A 17,726-nucleotide genomic window follows, 5' to 3' on the forward strand; every position below is an offset into this window, starting at 1 on the left:
TTCCCTAGTACTGATCCCATTATTTATCTGCCATGTTGAACAAAGATGGAGAGAAATAGCAAGATGAATAAAATAACAAAGAAGAGGAGGTAAGAAGGTGTGTCTCACACTTTCTCTTCAACTTCAAGAACTAATTATACACTCATTTCATCTCACCTCCAATTCTTTCAAATCATGAACTGCAAACAGCCTCAAACAAAACCTCAGTAAGCTGCAAAAACAGTTGATTCTGTGGCGAGGTAAAAACAGAGCCTAAGAGTTAATTATATTACAAGTTGTTGCAAAGAGAACATCTATTTTCATTTCATGTTGTGATTCACGTGTTAGTGAATTACGACAGCTTTAAAGTAAACCATTTTCCCTATTTACACCTATATTAGATGCAGGGCAAATAGCAGTTTCTTCCATTTTTGTCTTTTGTCACTGCCTGTGCTAATCAAGAATTTTGAGTAACAAGTTTTACCAATAATTCTTCTATCTCTCTAAAATATGGCTAATACCACCATTCTTCACCCACTGTTCAAAAAATGAGAAAGTTAAAAAAAAAAAAACAGAACATCGCATAATTGTAATCATTAACAGTCTGCCCTATAATCTCAATGTGTGAGAATAAGAGACCAAATACATTTATATTAAGAATGAATTTGGAGGAAAAAGTTAGTTTAATTTATATCTGTTATTGGGTTCATTTTATTTTCATATGTTAGTCTATACCTTTTAGCATCTCCCTGAAAGAGGTCTCCTGTAATGAGGTAAGGCAGTTAAGTCAGAATCTCTGAGGTAAGTCTTACTCTACGGCATATACTGAGCTGGAAAGCAGGATAGAGATAGATGTTTAGTAACAGAGGCTTCCTCTGTACAAAGGAGAATTGTACAAAAAAAACCAAACCCTTTTTGTTCTACTTGGATAGTTTTATTCCAGGAACTGATTTACATTAGAAAAGCTTTAATTTTCCAAAAACAAAACCTCTAATATTCAAAGGAAGAGAAAGAAAAGACACTGAAGAACTTATGATTTTTGTTACAGTTGATAAATAGTAAAAATTATCCATTCAAAATACCAATGGAATTTTAATTAAAGGCAGCACTTTTGAAAGAAAAATAATACTACTGCTAGTTAACTAGGAAAAGACCATACACATTGTATATCTCAGCCTAATATTTTTTGCAAGCAATTATTGTACTTAATTATGTATTTATTATTGATAAATTAGTTTATATATTAATATGAAAAAAGGTTCTATACATTTGTGATGGTTCATTGTATGGGTCCACTTGACTGGGTCACAGGATGCCTGGATATTTGTTTAAAAATTACTTCTGGGTGTATCTGTGAGGGTGTTTCCAGATGAGATTAGCATCTGAAATGATAGACTAAATAAAGCAGATAGACAGTTCCAAAGTGGGTTGGTATTACCCACCCTTGAGGGTCTGAGTAGAACAAAAATTCAGAAGAAGGGAGAATTTTGGCTCTGCCTGACTGCTTGAGAAGAGATATCAGTCTTCACTTTCAGACCAGGATTTACACCATCAGTTCTCAGGCCTTTGAATTTGGATTTGACCTTATACCATGAGTTTTCCTGGTTCTTAGCCCTTCAGACACGGACTGGAACTACACTACCAGCCTTCCTGGGTCTCCTCCAGCTTGCAGACAAAAGATGCTGGGACTTCCCACTTTCCATAATTGCATGAGCCAATTCCTTATAGTAAACCTCTTTATATAAAAATTTAGATAGATAGGTCTGTATCTCCTATTGTCCTGTTTCTCTAATGAACCAAATACAAAAGTTATATACTTCAGGGTTTTTTTTTAATTTATTTAAATCCAAGTTAGATAACATATAGTATAATAATGATTTCAGGACTAGAACTTAGTGATTCATCACCAAAAGTTATGTACTTGAACATAAATATTTAAATATTATGTATAAATATTTATTTACTTATTTATTACATAAGACAAATATATACACACCTAAATTTATATCTAAATGGCTAAACTGTGTTATCTGTACTATTCTATAAGCAGCCACAACTCATGACTGCTGTAAAAAAGCCAAGTTTAAAGGGAAATTAACAAGCTTTTTCTGGATTTCTTTATAAACATTCAAACCACAAACAACAATGGATATTTATTTTTTGTCCATTTGTGTCACTAACTCCTGCATTTAGTTAACAAACATTTGTCTGCTTGTTTCAATGGAGGATGAGGATTATAAAATTATTTTATGATCACTGTAGAAAAAGTAAAAGGTACACTTAAGTAAAAGAAAATCTCCCATAGTCTCATGCACATTTTAACACATTGGCATATTTCTCCAGTGTTCTGTCTCCAAATACTTTTCACATAATTAAGATCATACATTATATATGTTTCTATTTCCTGGAGGTTTTTAATAAAAAAATTAAGCAGAGTATTTCCAAAGTCATCTAAAGCCATTGAATGCACTTCCTTTATCTTGAGGGTTTAGAGTGCGGCAAATATATGGACTGGACCACACAATATCCATTCCACCCCCCTTCTGTATCTTCCTCTATTCAGAAGCTGGAAAGCTAAAACTGCATTTCCCAGACTTCTTTACAGCTAGGGTTCCAGCTTTGATGTAGGTTCGGCCAATGAGATACCTATGTGTCTTGAATTCTGAACGGAGTTAAGTGAAGACAGAGATGGGGTCCATTTGTGAAGTCAGATTCTGACTAAAGTAGCAGAAGTCTGGGGCCAGCCGCTGGAGTGGGGGCTTCCCAGGGTGACGGGGACTTCCTGATTCTGCACTCTCTCCACTGCAGCCAGTTCTGTTGCAGGGGGCTTTGGAGTTGTTCTCCATTCCCTCATGTTTCATCACCCTCCCTGACAACTCAAAATCTATTCAAATAAATCCCTTAATGCCTAAACCAGCTAGAATGGATTACATTCTCTGCAATAAATCCTCAACAATAGAGCACTTGTAATTGTTCAAGATGATACTGAATTCTTTGATACTTTCTTTGACTTCTACTTCATTATGCTTTATACATTTGAAGATTATTACTTTCAGACTGACTTTTAGAGATGTTATTACTAATTCAAAAGGCAGGAACATTATTAAGGTTCTTGATACATGTCAATTCTTTTCTTTTTCTAGAAGAAAGGTTGCACTAATTCATTCTCCCATTATTCCCCCGTGAGACTATACACCATCATTATTATCTTTTCTCTTTATTTTTGCCACTTCAATAGTTAAAAATAGATAGTGTGCTGCTGTTTTAATGTAAATGTATTTAGTTATTAATATGGTTGAACACTTACTAATTTCAGGAGCCACCTGTATTTTTCCTTTGTGACTTTTCCACCTTTATATCCAATTATCTCCTGAGACTGTAATTTTATATCTATTTATATACTATCTTTATATATGAAAGACATTTACCCTTTTAGTTTTATATCTGATGAGTTTTTCCCAAATAACTGTTAGATTTTCACTTTTGTTCATGTTTTTGACAAGAAGAAATTAAAAATTTCTGGACTCAAATGTATGAAACATCTTCCTATGATTTCTTCCAGGAGAAAGTAGTGCATCCTCATAAAAAAAAAATAAGTATTCAATCAATGCTATTTTTTGTGTGGTTTGTTTCTTACATTTTGTGTTAATCCTTATACTGGGTTGAATAGTGTGTAACCCCACCCCCACCCCCACACTCCCAAATGCATATCCACTCACAACTTTAGAATGTGACCTTCTTTGGAAACAGGGTTTTTGTGATGCAATTAGTTAGACTGAAATTAGGTCATAGCATATTAGGATGTGGTCTAATCCACTGATTGGTATCCTCATAACAAGAGAAAACAGGCACATACAGACACAGAGAGACAGAACACCATGTAACAATGGAGGCAGAATTTGCAACAACATGGATGGAATAGAGTGTGTTATGCTGAGCAAAATAAGTCAGTCAGAGAAAGACAAATATATGATTTCACTCATATGTGGAATTTAAGAAACGAAACACATGAACATAGGAGAAGGGAAGCAAAAATAAGATATAAACAGAGAGGGAGACAAACCATAAGAGACTCTTAAAGAGAAAAGAGAGCTGCTGATGGGGTGGGTGTTGGGTGGAGGGATGGGCTAAATGGGTGAGGGGCATTAAGGAGACACTTGTTGGGATGAGCACTGGGTGTTATATGTAAGTGATGAATCACTAAATCCCATTCCTGAAATCATAATTACACTATATGTTAACTAACTTGGATTTACATAATAAAATAAAAAGCAATGGGGTCAGATGTTGGAGTAATGAGTCTTCAAACCAAGAAATACCAAGGATGGCTGGCTACCACCAGATGCTAGGAAGAGGCAAGGAAGGACATTTCCCTACAGACACAGAAAGAGCATGCCCTTACCAATACCTTGATTCCAGGCTGAACCTCCAGAGCTCTAAAACAGCAAATCTCTGTTGATTTAAACCACCCAGGAATATGTTGTAGCAGCCCCAAGAAGCTAATACAATGAGTTTATAATTGATTTTGGTATATGGTCTGAGATGAAATTTAAAAGTGTTTTTCCCAAAATTGTGAAACTGGTCCAACTGAAGCCGGCTCCTAAAGGCACATGAAAGTACATTGTGCACATTTCTTCCCACCTCCACGCTGACATCACGTTGGTAGTCTGAAGTCAGCCCTGATGGCAGTACTCACTCCATAGATGTCATCAAACTACAAATCAGGTCTTTCCTCTCCACCCCTAGAGCTGGTTTTAAAACATTTACCAGCACATCACTGTTTCAGTTTCTGCATTTTTAATCACTTCTAAATATTACTATTAGTATCTTATACTGCAAATTTCTTATTCTTGAATAGTTGCCTCTTAGCTATATAGTATAGCTGTACTTTAATATATTAAAGCATTTTAATATCCAAGTAATTCAAGAAGGGTATTTGAGAAATGTATTTTGTGAACCCTTGTATTGTATATAAATGACAACTTGGCTCAATAGAGAATTTGGCTCCTCAAATCTTTATAGCTACTGTGACATCTCTTTTGAAATTTTATGATGTGAAAAGTCTGAAGCCACTTTGATTCTTACTCCTTTATAAGTAAACCATGTTTTTCTAACAGAATACCTGTAGAATTTTTCTTGTTATACTTTAAATGTAAAAATGTTGTTAGAATATGTCTAGTGGGGGTCTTTTTCCCATTAATCTGACCTGGAATGTGACAGGTGATTTTAATCTATGGACCTGTTTCAGATCCTGTTTCAAAAAATTTTTTAAGTTTTTTAATATTCTTTTAAATTGGGTCTGATGAGTGCTTAATTTTTCCTTCTTGATTTTTCTTAGGAAAACCTGTAACCCATAGGTTGGATCTCCTTTCTTTTTCTCAATCTTATGTCTTGCTATATCCATTTTTGGGTTTTTTTCCCTCTACATTCTTAAAGTTGAAATATTGCAAACTTCACTTTCTGCACTCTAATTCTGCTCTTTGCTGCGTCCAGTGTGACATTGAGTGTTTTCTTTGCAATTCTGCCTGCTTCCAGTCATCTCCCTCTTCATCGCCACTTTCAGCTCATTCTCTCTTCTCCTCAACATACTTGCCCTGAATAGGTCAATTCATATTGAGTATATCAAGCTAAGACTTTGGAAGTTTTTCTTTTATTCCCTCTGGAAAAGAATTTTTATTTGTGTATTTTTTCCTCTGGGTCTTTAAATTGCTTTCCCTTGTGATGCAAAGTGTTTGGGTGATCTATACAAAATTTTTAAAATTATTTTTCTTAAACAGTAAACACCCATCCACACCCACCTACCCCCAAACACACACACACACAACCATAAAACCTGATCCAGAATAATAATAATATTTGGCTACAGAATGGATGCATGGTGTCCTCTACCCTGCAGTTACTGATCAGGTAGGGGATTCTACATTTTCTCTCTTGGATCTAGACCTACAAAGAACACTGAAGTGCTGAGCTCTGAGCCTGATTTCCAGTGTCTTACAAGCATTCATCTCATGTTTCTGCTGGATCAAAGGAGGATCTTCTACTCCAACTGGTCTGACTCCTGGGGAATCATACGTAGGCTTCAGTTCTTCTTCAGCCAGTGATGGAGGTAAAAATTGCACCTCCAGCTAGACTATTCTTAGGGCTCTTCCTCACATCTTTCCTCCTTGAACATCTTCCTGAAATTCTTACACATCTTAGTATGCAAAGTACCACTGCCTCTCTCTGTCACTCTCTACCCATGGCAGTTGTATATATTGTGAAGTAGGGTTCCCAAGTGGATGAAAACAGAGAAGAGCTGATGGGGAGAAGGAAAGGCATGACACTATCAAGCTAAGAAGAGTTCACATGGCTTTGGGATTTTCTGTGTTTCTTTGCCAGTGGATAGAGTGGGGTTGACTCATAGTCTTTTCCCATCTTCTTCCCAGATTTCTGTGCTATTCTGGTTCAGCAGTCTTAGTTTAGGATTATGACTCTCAACTCAACTCCCTCCTCACTGCAGTTAGTGGAAATTCCCTGCAGATTCTAGCGTCTGATTTTCTCTTATCCTTGTTAGTCCTCTTGTGATTTTTTGGTCATTTTTTTATGGTGATTTAATTTAAAAGTTGGAATAGAGCATTTCACCAGAATGGGACATATTAACCCAGTTACTTGCTGAAGGCTGACTCAGTGTCAAACATAAAAATAAAAAAGGTAGAGTCTAGCCTTTTGAGAGCTAAGCCTAATAAGGGACCAGGAAGAGGGCAATTTAGGCAGAAGGCATCACATATATGCAGAGGTCATGGTGAGCACAATCTTTGGGGAGTGGTGAGTGATGCTGGAGTTTGAGGCAAATGAGAGGGCAGCAGGGGTGGTGGTGATGGTGATGAACTGACACTTATTTAGAAAGTAATGGGGAGCCAGGCAAAATTTTAATTTTGGATTTGAGAAGACAAATCTGTACTGTAGGGGGAAAAATACATTGAAGGAAGATCGTAGGACACCATTTGACCTCTGGCAAAGAATTGTTAAGTTATGGCCTGAAGAAGGGCAAGGGCATGACAGTGGAAATAAGGAGACAGTACAAAAGGGAATGAATAATGTGAACGTTATATTGACAGTTGAGTAGATACAGATGATGGAATGAAGAGGTGCGAGGGTGACTTGAAGGTCAGTTGCCTCTGACTGGATGGATGGTGCTAATCACCGTTAGAGGGGCAAGGAAGATTCGATGAGAATGATAATTATTTCACTTTGGGGACGTACTGGAACTGAGGAGCTTCTAAATAGAGACACCCAGTAGACACAAGGCTATCTGAAGCACAGAGGTGAACCAAGGCCCGGGACAGATCTGCACTACTGGTGGTTATGACTGAAGATAAAGGCCATGCTTGTTTTCCCCAAGGGAAAGCCAACACAAGAAAAAAGAGAGCTGAGAAGTAACAGTGGGGAACACCAACATTAAGGGGATAGATGAAAGAAAAACCAGCAAAGGAAGCTAACAAAAGAGGTATGTTGGGAAGCAAGGGAGAAAAGACTTTCAAGGAAGCCAAAAACAGCAGTGTTAAATGCGGCAGAGTTCAAGAAGTATAAATACTAATAACCCCTAGTTTCAATCTGCTAGGGCTTTAAATCTCTATATGCAAACATTTGGTTAATAAGAAGAAATGTGTTTAAACAATAACTGAAAGCACTTGCACAGTAACACAATGCTGCTAATCAGAAAACTTTTCCATCTAATGAGAATTTGTGTTATGGAACTTCTTCTGCCTTCCTGACTTTTTACTGATATTAGGCACAGGTATTAGCCAGCAAATATTTGAAAAAATACAGCCTATTTACTTCACAAAATTTGCTGGGATGATGAGCTGAGACGGAATCCCAAGAAGCAGACAACCTTCTAAGAGCCTCTGGTGTTAGCGGACAGAAGTAGATGGGACTTGCAATTCTGAAAAATAGAGTCTGTTTCCCATTAGTTTTCTGAAAGCTGTCATTAATCTTGTGGCAGCAGGGTAAGCCCTAGGAATAACCAGCCATACAAATGTTGTGGCAGAAGCAACACTGAAAGATTCCTTTCTAATCCTTTGCCTAAAATGCCTCCCAACACCCACTCCCCAAGATAGTCAAGGTGTCTGCAGTTCCTTAGGTAAATAATTTTTCTAATTTGCTAATGCACTTAGTTTCCTCCAGGTAGTCCCAGTAAAACCACTGTTGGGGGGGGGGGTCAATAGCACATTATCACCAATTAATACTTTAAAAAAGATCTGCTCATCAAGTGATTTGTTATCATCTTAAGCAGAAAAGATAAGGACTGGGCACTGAGAAGATCTGAATTGGACTCTTGCAACCAATGAACATCACATCACCTGAAACAGGAGGAAGGGTACCAAAATAGGGGAGAAGGCCATTGCAAAGCAGAATTTCTCAGAATTTTTTTTAACCCAAATTTCTCTTTAACAAGCATTAAGATCCCTTGGGTCACTGCCTTTCCAGATTCTCATGTTCTTCCCAAGGTGTGTGTGACCCCTCCTAAGAATCACAGATCTTCAGGGTGCCTGGGTGGTTCAGTCGGTCAAGCGTCTGACTTCTGCTCAGGTCATGAATTCACGGGTTCATGAGTTCGAGCCCCACATTGGGCTCTGTGCTGACCATTCAAAACCTGGAACCTGCTTCATATTCTGTGTTTCCCTCTGTGTGCCCCCTTCCCTTCTCACATTCTGTGTGTGTGTGTCTCTCAAAAATAAATAAAACATTAAAAAAAAAAAAGAATCACAGATCTACAAATCCCAAACAACCAAAAAACAAATGTTGCTGAGGTTGGGCTTCCTATAATTTGAATTGTGAAGGTAATAGGGAAATATCTTAAATTTTTCAAATATAAATATTTAAATATATAATTAGACTATAATACTGCATATGCTTTTCCAAAGACCCCATGCCCTGCTGGGGATATGACCTGACATTCCAACTGCTCCATCACCAGCCCTGTCATTAACACATTCACACCTGGACAGGTAAGAGATAAACAATTGATCACATTAATTAATATTTGCCATTTTTCCCCCTGAGCTGCAGAGTATCACAAAAAATAATTGTTATGGTATGAACCAAAAATTCAAGGGAGAAAAACAAGCTCATGTAGGAAGAGAATGCCTGAAAAGAGAGGAAGGAAGCATAAGAGTTTGAGATGGCCACATATAAACTAATTCTTCCACTTTGTGCTAATGTAACAGGCTATAATCTTCAGATTGGGTTGCTGTGGTATTACAAATGCCAAATGATTAAAAGTCAAAATACGAGTCTTTTATCTGTGTGTCGACTGGTTTGAAAGTGTTGGAAAAAAACAGCCAACTGGAATCAGCTACTGCTCTGGAAAAGAGCTGCTGCTAGGGGCTGCTGCTAGGAGTCACAGGAGCCACAAGGAGACCGGAAACCCACAGGATGCCAACAGGGAGGACAAAGGGCCTTCTTCCTTCTCCAGACTCTGTCTAGTGCCTCCTATTGTGAAGCCTCATAGGGAATCAGCTGGCAAAGGAAAAGTGTGAATCATAGAGTCTTGGTTCTAGCATCACCAGAGTATAGAAAAGTGGGTTGTAGCTGAGAGATAAGCTACTAAATGGCACAAGTACTAAGGGTGGAAGCATAAAAATTTGTTGGGTGACTAATGCAATAATTCAGGAGAGAAATGATGGAAGCTTGGACCAGGGTAGTGGCAGTGGAGAAGGTGAAGGAATGGCTACAATGCTTGAAAGTAGTTTCCTCATAATCTGGCAGTGGATTTAATCAAATGCGAGGTGTGAGAAAAAAGAGATAAGCCAAGGAGGACTCCAGGGTGTTTGAACTGAGAAACTGGAAAAATAGACTTTCCATTTTTTGAGATGGGGAAAATGACAGAACACATGGGCTTTAGAGGGGGGGATTTAGGAGTTCTGCACTGATTGTTTCATATTCATATTAGATATCCAAATGGATTAGCCATGCTTAGAGTTGGGCATATGAGTCTGGAGAATAATTACACAGATCCTAGATGCAGTACAAATTTAGGAGTCATCAGATCATAGATAGCATTTGAAGCCGTGAGACCAGAAGAAATCCTGTAGAAAATGAATAAACAGAGAAAAAGAGAAGTTAGAGGATAGATTCCTGGATCACTCCAATGTTCACAGGTTTAAGAGATGAGAAGAAGCCAGCAAATCCACCAAGGGGTAATGGTTTTTGAAACAGCAGGAGAATCAGGAGTATTGACTTGGAGGCTAAGTTAGAAAAGTGAATCAAGAAAGAGAGAAGGATCAAATGTATCATGTGGAGCTAACAGGTAAAGTACGGTGAGAACTGAAAATTGACCATTGCAGTTGACAATGTGGAGTTAAAGAAATAACTTACATTTTTTTCTGAAGTGGGAGGACATGAACTTGCAGATTGAAAAGATCCAGTGAGTACCAGCACAATGAATAAATCAGGCCAATAATGAGGCACACCATTATAAAATTTCAAAATACTGAGATGGATGGTTAAGGGGAAGGGTATGTGGGTGGGAGTAAAGAGAAGACCAGTTTGGAATGCAGGAAGAAATAGAAATCCAGGTCATATCCAAAACATCAGGGATCAAAATGACATCTGTTTTCTCAAAAACAACACTGGAATCTAGAAAACACTGGAGAAATGTCTTCAAAATGCTAAAGGAAAAGGATTTCCAAACTAAAAATAAAATCCTACTAAAAATACCAATCAAGTATGAGTAGAATAAAGATAATTTCAGACATTCAAGGTGCCCCAATTTTTAATTTCCTTATACCTTCCTGGGAAGCTATCAGAGAATTGGCACCACCAAGATGAAAACAATAATCCAAGAAAGAAGATGACACAGGTTTTGTGAATTAGGAGATCCAAAATGGGTAAAAGTGAAAGGAATCCCTAGTATGATGGTAAAGGAAGATTCTAGGATAACAACCTTGCATCAGGTAGATATTAGAACATATAAGAAGATTCCAGGACTGGAATTCATTGCTGATACTGCTGAATGCCATTTAAACAACTGGCTAAGATTTTAGAAGTTTTACTACAAAGAGGTACATTTAAAAGGAGAAGAAACAAGACATGTAGTAACTGTCTTGTATTCATACAGGGAACTAGGATGCTGGGGTGAGAGCAGGCTTCCTTCTTATCACTTCTGTTTTCTCAGGGAAGTAGAAAGCAAGGTTAGGACCTGGAAGAGATGGATGAGGAGGAGGCGTTGGGAGTTTGAGGAAGGGGACGATATGGTACAGTCGTCTGGAAGTGGGCAAGTAAATGGAGTTGAGCAATGCTATGGGATTGCCTATCCATTGGTGGGCAATTCTCGGTGGTATATGAAAGAGCCAGCCGATTGCCATCTCTTTGGATTGTAAACACATCTAACAGGAGGTGACGGCAGCAATAAAGAGCAGAAACTATTCCAATATGAGAAAAAAAGCCACCAAGCTGAGAGTGTGGCTCATAAGCCTCATGTGGAAGCTTATGAAGAAGAGTGGAGGTCCACACCAGTGGAGACATGGCAGGAGTAGTCTATAGGGGGAGGGGCCCCATGGCATTGGAGAGGTGGCTTGAAAGAGAGGGCGATGACTCAGCCCCTTTGAAGGAGTGTAATTTGAAGAATTTAAAGAATATCTCACAGTTAAAATATCACAAGATAATTTAGCTGTGAGAATTGATTATAAAAGCGTGGAAGGTTACAGAAGCAGAGAACCTGGTAAGGGGTAATCACAATTTATCCTGGAAACAAGTAATTGCCTTTTATCCAGATGGGAAATGGTTAGGGGTTAAAGCCACCACTACAAGCAATTATTTTGCGAGGAGGTGCTTCTGTTTTACATAGCTCCAAAAAACAACTGGAAATAGGAGATATTGTGAATTATGCCTTCATCAAAAAGCTTCCTGTATTAACTTGTAGTGGCCTGTGGTCTTTTTCCTGCTGGTTCATCATGTTTAAGTAGTAATCTTGTGGCTTCCTGTGGTGTTTTTTTGAAACATTTATTGAACATGTATTCTTTTACTGTTTCATATCTCCTGTTGCAGGAAGAAGCTTTTTGATATAGTGTTATGAAGTCAGAAATCATTCTTTTTTTTTTTTTTTGCCTTCTCAGGAGTTTCACCCAATTATTTCTAAATCAATAAATCCTCCCTTTTCTTTTTAATAAATGGTAAAGTCATTTATGGACCTCATAGAGTTTTCTCTTGTCACATATTCAGAACTATCTAAGCTGCGATACCAACTATAAACCCCTAGGTGGTGTCTCTCCACAGACTTCCCAAGAAAAGAGAATCCAAAGCCCTACCTCCAAGCCAGTTCTGCCACTTAATATCTGACCGAAGCACATCACTTAACTTGTCTGTCACAAACGTTCCCACCGAAAAATCAGAGCAGTGTGACTACCTATGTCACTTGCCTCTCCTTCACCAGTTGTATGTACCTAACATTTACACACCACTTGCTATTCTCCCTTTCACATGGCCTCTTCCTCCAAAGAGTTGCCCTTTTCTTTTCTATCTGATCACCTTAATTTCTGAGTAACAGGCAGGTCTTGTATATTTAAAAGAAATTTTATTTCATCCCATACAAGATGCAGTCATATTATTTACCAATGATACAGAAAAGAAGAACACTGCCCGTAAAACTAGGACTCAATGTTTTTCTAATAGTGCTACAGATAGTCCTGTACTAGCCTGTACATGTTTTGACCTCCATCATGGATTCTAAGGAACTGCAAGATTTTTCCTGCGATCACTTGCACCCCTTGGTGTGTGACACACAAGATCATTTTACATCCATCTTAGTAACTGCTTCTAATACACTTGCATCTACTTGTGGGTATTTTCTCCCCTCTTATTCTGCTGCTTTATAAGAAAATATAGAATTGCCTCCATGATTTCTCTGAAATAATAATTCGTTTACAAATCAAACTGGCACCCTTCTGTTCTGTTTCTATGTCTTTTTTTTAAGTTTACTTATTTATTTTGAGAGAGAGAGAGAGATGAGAAAGCATGAGTGGGGGAGGGGCAGAGAGAGAGGGAGAGAATCCCAAACAGGCTCCTCATAGTGCAGAGCCCCAGGTGCAGCCGAAATCACCAACCGTGAGATCATGACCTGAGCCAAAGTTGGACACTCAACCGACAGAGCCACCCAGGCGCCCCTCCATGTTTTTTTAAATACAAAATAGAGATATTTTAAATGCCAAACAAACTCTATATATACAGTACTAACAATGCACAGACATCAATGAGATGACAGGATGAGAGCATCTATGACCAAGGTCCTCCTTGCTCAGGTAGCATCAACTATGTTTCAGCTTCTGCCAGGTCAACAGAGGCTATAAAAGGCAGCTCTGCCTCACAGATACTAAAATATAAAAAATTGTACATCTCATAATCAATAAAATATGTAATTGTATTTTGCGGGTATGGTATCCCTTCCTTCTGCCTTTCCCTTCATTAGCACTTAACAATAATATTTATAAAATATGCCATCTGTCCTGTCAATTTATATTCTGCCTCTGTCCATTATTTATACCACAACTCTGAGTTCTAAGATGCTCTCCTCCTTGGTTGTTGCTATGTGTGCAGATGTGTGTCATTGTGTCATATAGAGAGCCAGATAGGAAAGTTAATAATGGAAACTTAAGTCAAAGTGCATATCATGATTTAGAGATCTAGCCAAACAGTAAAACTCTGATTTAAAAAAAGTCTTTCTAGGAGTGCCTGGGTGGCTTAGTTGGTTAAGTGTCTGACTTTGGCTCAGGTCATAATCCTGCAGTTTGTGGGTTTGAGCCCCACATTGGGCTCTCTGCTATCAGTGTGGAGCATGCTTCAGAGTCTCTGTATCCCGCACTCTCTGCCCCTCCCCTGCTCACATGCTCCCTCTCTCTCTCTCTCTCTCTCTCAAAAATAAACACGTAACATGCTGACAGCTCGGAGCTTGGAGCCTGCTTCTGATTCTGTGTCTCCCTCTCTCTCTTCTCCTCCCCTCCTTGCACTCTGTCTCTCAAAAATAAATAAATAAATAAATAAATAAATAAATAAATAAATAAATAAAAATAAACATTAAAAAAAATAATAAACACTTAAAAAAATTAAATCTTAAAAAAAATCTTTCTATTGAAAAATTAAAGCAATTTAACAATAGAAACTTAAAGAGACCTGTTCTTATAATTCAAGTTAAGAAGTAAGCATTTTTCAATAAGAATATATAACTGATTTTAACCAATATATAATCACATACAATTATAATTAATAATTTCCAAAACTATATTCTATTTAACCCACGTAATTCATATGCTCCAGTAAAATTAATTACAAATATAAATTTAACAATAAAGTAATTTTCACAGAGACTATAGAAATATTCATATACATACTAATAATTATTACTATTTTACCTTTTTTGGTGAGGTTAATTAGTAAAATTCATTAATAGCTGAAAAATCTTAAATCACTGAATATATAATCAACTCCATGAAATGGAATTCTTCACAGATGGACCCCCACCGTCTTGTCCAAAGAAGCTCTTAGCACGTATGGAGTTTGGTAAGATAATTAGCCAGTTTCAGACGTTACATTTAAGGTTGCCTCCCACAATTAAGCTGGGGCACAAATGCCTTAGCTCTAAGGAAATACCTTTGTGAGTCAAGAGGGTGTCTCTACATTTTAAAGGGGGCATGCAGTCAATAAAAGTGTAGCACCTCCCAGAATTTCAATCTGAATATTCCTAGTAAAGTTACACTTTCAAGTTACATTTTCTGCCCCTAAGTGCCATTATTCAGAGCACAAATCATGTTGATTCCAGATGAAACAGTGCCTCCACCATTTACACACACACAAATGCATAGGTGTATTAGAAATCTGAAGAGTAAAAGAAGGTGAGAGGGGAGGTCACAGGGAAATAATATCAGGACACATAGTTTCTGAAAAACAATTTATAATTGGTTTTAGACATTTCAGTTCTTTCCTAGACAACCTGCCTAAGGTTCCCAAAGATTTCTCTCCTGCTCCTTACCACCTCTCCTTTTTCTAGCCCTTCTTTATTTCTTTTTCTCCTCTCTTCTGGCTCATCCCAATGGCTCTATACTTTTCTACTACTCATATTCAACTCTGGAATCAATACCACATCCTTGAGTCTCTCCCTAACTCCCAGAAATTAGCAATAAATAGTTTCATACACAACACACTTTCTAAACAAAATTCTGGTGCTGTTAACATTTTTCCTGCCATGCTATATGCAAAGTGGTTAAGTAACTTATCTCAGACCATACGGCCAACGCTGTCTTTCCAGTAATCTGCCTTCAATTTCTCCTTTCCTTCCACTCCAACTGAAACTCACTGACATTCTGCTGATCACCAAAAATATACAACTGAAGTAAATATTAAAAAGAAGGTTGGGAGGGGTACAAATTTTTGGTACAGTGGTCTCAATATGTTGCATGTCAATATAGATCCAGTGTAAAGATTCTTAAACTGCTACTTTTGCTGAGGCACCCCCTAATGTTTCATCACTGGCATGCAACCTATTCTCTCTCCATGGACCTGCATCAAATTGCCAGGAGAATTTAGGCTACCCTAAAATCTATTTACTAATGATGAATTAATGCTTTTAGAGTAACATTTGCTCTGACCTGCTATTTAATGCTAAAGGATTGGAAGATCACAGAGTGGGAGGGAAGGGAGGAAATAAATGGACACTGACGTAATAACTACTCTGCCTCAGGAGTTGGGTTCCTGGTGCCATGCTCACTTCCACTGCCCCTAGGAAAATGTTACTAGAAAGACCAGAGAACGTTCTGACTTTCTAAATTCAGCACACAAAATGTGAGGTCCAAGCTAATATCACTTGGATCTGGAGGGACAAGAACACATACACACAAATCGGGGTTTTATTCATATAGTCTGCCCTTCTAACTCACAGGGAGGCTGTATCATCAAAATGAGTTCTTATTAAGAGAAAATATAAAATAAAGCCTGTTTTTAAAAATTTTTTTAATGTTTATTTATTCTTGAGAGAGAGACAGAGTGTGAATGGGAGAGGGGCAGAGAGAGAGGAGACACAATCACAGAATCCGAAACAGACTCCAGGCTCCGAGCCTTCAGCACAGAGCCCGACACAATATGGGCCTCAAACTTAGGAGCCCTGAGATCATGACCTGAGCCGAAGTCAGATGCTTAACCGACTGAGCCATCCAGGCACCCACAAAGCCTTTTTTAATGATTCTTTTCCTATTATCAACTCTTGCAGCAAATTTTGAAAATGTTGACTTATTCCTTAGAGATTTTCTATGCATAAAACTTTATATAATTAAAGCATATACATGTTTATATACTTATTTTTTCACCTAATACTCTAACATGAGCATTTGCTATTTATTAAAATTATTCATGAACTGGATGGTAGATAATTTTGTCAGTCAACTATGTTCACACAGCAAATACTGTTTCTTAAGCAAAGGTAATTTTTTATATAGTTGTAAAATTCCATTACATCCCATTGCCAAAGAAACATTAGGAACTTTGTATAACTGTATAAAAAGCAACTAATTCTTTAAAGAATTAACATTTTTTAAAGTCAGCAAAAAAAAAATGATTCATGAATGTTATTTCTAAATTTCCTTGCATACTATTCCATCAGTACAGACATATGGTAAGTTACAGAAACACTGGTGAATTTTTATATGTTTAAAGAGTGTCATTGTTTTCAAATTATCCATAGCATGATATGTATATTTGTATACAGCAGGAGTTTTCCCTTTGTTTTTAGAATGGGTTTGTAGAAAAATAATGAAAAGCCTATTTTAAAATAATTTTTATTTACCACCTTTTCAAAAATTCACCTCAGACATTTCAAAAAAATCTGCATTGACCTTTTTAATCCCCTCTGCTGTATTTTTTGGTTTTAGGTTATGCTTTTCTGGTTCCTGTTCTTGTTGCTACTTCTACGGAGATCCTGGGACTTTAAGTCGATCCTGTCATGGGATGAATCTTGGGGGATCCTCCGGGGGAGCTGAGTTTATTTTGAAAGTTCGAAGGATATGAATTGTTAGGCGTAAGGGCAGATTGTAGCAGGTTATATTTTCTAAAGGCGATCATGACAATGTTTCCTATCATACATACCCTTCTAACAATGTGACTTTGATATTCCTGCTAACAGGAGGTAGATCTGTGCTAGGACTCCTCCCCCTTGAACCTGGTGGGCCTGTGTTATTGCTTCAAACAAGACTATGATAGAATTGACACTGGGTGTGAGGAAACTAAGAAGCCACTTCTGATGTGAGGTTATAAAAATGTCATGTGCTTCTGGGGGTCTGGGTGGCTCAGTCGGTTAAGTGTCTGACTTCAGCTCAGGTCACAGTCGCACAGTTTGTGAGTTTGAGCCCCTCATCAGGCTCACTGCTGTCAGCACAGAGCCTGCTTTGGATCCTCTGTCTCCCTCTCTTTCTGCCCCTCCCCCCCCCAAAATAAATAAACATTTAAAAATAAATTTAAATTTAAATTTAGGGGCGCCTGGGTGGGTCAGTCGGTTGGGCAGCCAACTACAGCTCAGGTCATGATCTCGTGGTCTGTGAGTTCGAGCCCCGCATCAGGCTGTGTGCTGACAGCTCAGAGCCTGGAGCTTGCTTCCGTTTCTGTGTCTCCTTCTCTCTCTGCCCTTTCCCTGCTTGCTCTCTGTCTCTCTCTCTCTCTCTCTCAAAAATAATAAACATTAAAAAAAATTTTTTTTAATTTAAATTTAAAAAATGCCATGCGTTTCC

At 37.9% G+C, this 17,726-nt stretch overlaps 1 protein-coding gene across 18 annotated transcripts in view; it reads right to left on the minus strand.

Annotated features, from left to right (window-relative positions):
- The window catches only part of ST8SIA1 (ST8 alpha-N-acetyl-neuraminide alpha-2,8-sialyltransferase 1), a 150,316-nt gene that overhangs the window by 29,457 nt on the left and 103,133 nt on the right, over positions 1–17,726 (minus strand). The window lies entirely within an intron of this gene.

The sequence above is a fragment of the Panthera tigris genome, chromosome B4, assembly GCF_018350195.1.
Source record: "Panthera tigris isolate Pti1 chromosome B4, P.tigris_Pti1_mat1.1, whole genome shotgun sequence".
Classification (NCBI taxonomy): Eukaryota; Metazoa; Chordata; class Mammalia; order Carnivora; family Felidae; genus Panthera; species Panthera tigris.